We start from the raw sequence: 4,161 nt of genomic DNA, 5'->3' as shown, positions 1-4,161 counted from the left end.
GGGTACTGGGACACATAGGTACCGGGACACATAGGTACCGGGACACATAGGTACCGGGACACATAGGTACCGGGACACATAGGTACCGGGACACATAGGTACCGGGACACATAGGTATGACCCCCGTACATTTCGTTGCGACAACATGGCTTGCACCTTCGCCAGCTATTGCGCACACGCGGATGCACCGATATACGTGCGATGCACCTCTCGCTTGTTGAGGCCACGTTGAAATTCTACAACGTCTGAAAGATTGCTATCCTACATCGAGATGAATCAAATGCCATTGCTCCGCTAAACACGCGTACACGTGTATTCATTGCCGAGCATTCATTCATGCATGCGTATATATATGCGGTCATTTTTGGCCTCTGTTTACCGAGGGCATTCAGGGAGATAATAGTTCCTTCAGGTCTGTAGCCAAATACGTTACATCTTTACGGAACGCCTAGAGCCGTAGCGCGAACGACTATTCAATAACTACGATCTATAATATAGGCGCAACTCCTTAGCTATAGCTCGTGATCTCTCTCGGCTGCCTCCTGAGAGTCTCTTCCGTCCCCGCTCTCTATCTCGCCGTTCTGTCTATCCGACTCTCCCTTACTCTCGCTCGCTCTCTTGATCGCTCTTATTCCCACTGTCGCTCTTTCACCCTCCCACTCTCGCACTCTCTCACCCTCTCGCTGGGTCACCTCCCGTGCTCCCTCTCATTCTCACTATTATACTACCAAGAGTACATAATGGGATATGATCGCCCATGATGTGCTCTTGATACTACTCTCTCTCCACATCATCCCTCGCTCTGCCACTCCTCGACTCACTCTGTTTCTCCCCCTCTCTTTCTCTCTCGCCGGCCTGGCTTACAATGTGCTATCATGTGCTGTTGAGCACACACGAGTCTGGTCTTTGATCGACCATCGTCGGCTCGCTACAGTTAACCATCCGATGCTGAAAGAAACGTAATTATCGCGCTGCTACTACAGCCCACGCTCGTTGTGCAGGTATTTTGCCTATATCACGTTGTTTCTCGTGGGCGTTTCATCGTGGCGATATACTTTCGCGTCGGTCAACGTTTCCATATATATCATAGACGCACCCTAGAGGTGCTGCTGCTCACCTAAGTAATGTCGTAATAAAACAGTGCCGCCGACCAACGATATAGACATCGACACAGCCACAATTATTATATATATTTACCAAATATAACTATTATATTTCTTTTATAAGGGACGATACAGATGACCACACATTTGACATGATTTGCCTAGCTTCCAAAACCGATCAGCTTTTGATGGTAACGATTAGCCACTCAGAACTAACTTAGTGAAAAATTTTTCGAGTGATATATATTAAAGGTCATACGCACGCGCACGCGCGCATACACTATATTGTACAGACGCGTGCGCGTGCCCACACACATTATTTCAGAGCGATGTATACATCGGGATCGCCAAATTTCACCTTTCATCGTTAATCCTTTTTGCCCGATCTGTGTTTCATTTGAGTCTGCGGGAGCTAAATACTGTGCAGCATTTGCCAGTGTGCTGTATGGCCTCTACTCTGAATTTCTCCTATGACGTGCTGCGAGCGCACGACCGTATAGCTGCACTGACGTCAAAATTACGCAGATATAACGTTTTCTCATTCATTCTCGCTTCGCGCGCACGTCGGCTACACAATGTTCCCGCACGACCAGCTCGCTGCTGCGAGCATGGGACACATTGCCGATCCTCCGTAACTTTATTAGGCAGTTGTGTATTGCTCATTTATTCGCCTTTGTGCGGATTCAATTAGAACGCCTCGCGGTTTTCTAAATTGCTGATTAAAATGACTGCGAACTGCTGCATGCGTGCATGCATGCATAGTGCGCACGCGCGTGTACGACATTCAGGACGGTCGATACCGTATTTATTGGTGGGTGTTGTTGGCCGTTTTTGTTTGCGTCGTGAATGTCAATTTAGAGGGAGAGGGAGGTAATGAAGCGAATCGTGAGAAACGCAGCGCCTGAAACAATGTTCACTCGCAAACACGGGCGCGTGCATGAGAGTTAGAAGGGCCGCAGCGTGTATAGCGTGAGGTGGCGTGCGAGAGAACGGCGGAGCTGAATACTACATACACATGGTGTGCATGTATATGTGTCGCTAATTGCGTTTGTTGTTTCCCTGTAGCTACCCTTCTCTCTCAATTCATTTCTTCCCCTTCTCCCTTCCCCTCCTCCTCTCTCTGTCTCTGTCTCTCTCTATTTTCTTCTTCTTTTCTTATATTCCCAACTCTTTCTCAGTTTTTTCCTTGATTCTCTCGCGCTCTCTCTTCCCTTTTCTCCCCTTTCTCTCTTTTTCTCATACTTTCTTTCTTTGTCTCTCTCTTTCTCTCTCTCTCTCTCTCTCTCTCTCTCTCTCAGCGCGAACGTGAGTGCGTGTGTGCGTCGGCGCACGTGTGTAAGTGCGTGAGTAAATGTGCGCGTATGTGAGTGCGGGTTAGGTTGTGAGGGAGCGTCGCCTCCTACTTCTACTACAATACACTCTCTCATGGTAACCTGCATGCCTGCTTTAGAAAAATGATACAAGTTGAAGCGCCACCACGCACCGAATGCGCTCGCGTGCGAGAGAAGCGCGCGCGTAGATGGATGGATGGATGGATGGATGGACAGATGGATGGATGGAGGGATGGATTAATTGATTGATTGATGAATGAATGGCTATATGGATGAATGGAAAAATGGATGGATGATTGGATGGATGGCTGTAAGAAGGATAAATGGAATAAAGACAAAGGCAGAGAGAGCGCGCGAGAGCGACAGCATGGTGAAAGAGTGTGAAGAGAATAGAGTGTAACGCACTCCGTGAGTATACATGAAGGATCGTGCGGTGCCCATAACAGAATGACACAATTACATCAATCATCATTCCGCAATTTCCCGAATCAGCATCAAAATCCCTGAAGTGCATTTGCGTGCGACGCGATAAAAACGTTGTCATGGATGCGCCGTAGCGTCACAGGCACCACGTGATCGATCACGTGAGGGAGAGCGACAATGGAGCCGCTGCACGCGTTCCGTGACCCACATGCATATACACACACACGTACACACGTACACACGAACATACGCATACACGTACATACGTACATACGCACACACGAACATACGAACATACGCACACACGTACATACGTACATACGCACACACGTACACACGCACATATGCATTAACGTACACACGTACATACGCACACACGTACACACGCACATACGCATACACGTGCATAAGTACATATGCACACGCACATGCTCACATGTGCGCACGCACGCAAGCACACTCGCGCACCCACACGCACACGCACACGCGCGCACCCATACACGCACACACGTACGCACACCGGCAATCACGCACTCGCACAAACGCACATACACACAAACTCACATACGCACATGCAACCACGCACACGCGCGCACACACCGGCAATCACGCGCACGCACATACCCACACCGCACCGGACGTCCGGGGGAGGGGTAGGCCTACGTACGCGGGGGGTATAATGTAATGCATCGAACGCTGACACGGGGCCGTAATCTAGAACAAACATTATCCGCCCTCGATTAGTGAAATTGGAGTCACGTCGCGATGGCGACCGCGCGATCGCATAATCACCGCGAAAACCAATCCGCTCGTGTTAGAGACGCTAAGTCACCGCCAGGGTGCGCATGCATAAGTAATGACGTCAGCGCGTGTCGGACGCGGGTGATAATTGAGCTGGCGGGCGCATACGGCCGCTAATGCTGATCTGATTTTATGAGATATTTTTAGCTCTGCACCGGTTTCAAGTGCAACTCGAAAATAGTGAGCATATAATACATATATAATATGTATCTGCACACACACACACACACACACACACACACACACACACACACACACACACACACACACACACACACACACACGTGCGCTCGCGCCGAAATACATACAGTTTCGAGGGAAATGTGGCCGAGCCTGTTCATCGAGCAAAAATCTAAAGTCAAAGACCGTGCTCGAAAACAACCTTCTCAACCTCTACTCCGGATAAGTACAGATTCCAGCGCTCCCGATATTCGGGCGCGCGACCTTACACTTCTCTCTCTCTCTCTCTCTCTCTCTCTCTCTCTCTCTCTCTCTCTCTCTCT

The sequence above is a fragment of the Priapulus caudatus genome, unplaced genomic scaffold (assembly GCF_000485595.1).
Source record: "Priapulus caudatus unplaced genomic scaffold, Priapulus_caudatus-5.0.1 Scaffold13, whole genome shotgun sequence".
NCBI lineage: Eukaryota > Metazoa > Priapulida > Priapulimorpha > Priapulimorphida > Priapulidae > Priapulus > Priapulus caudatus.
This window is presented reverse-complemented; position numbering follows the sequence as displayed.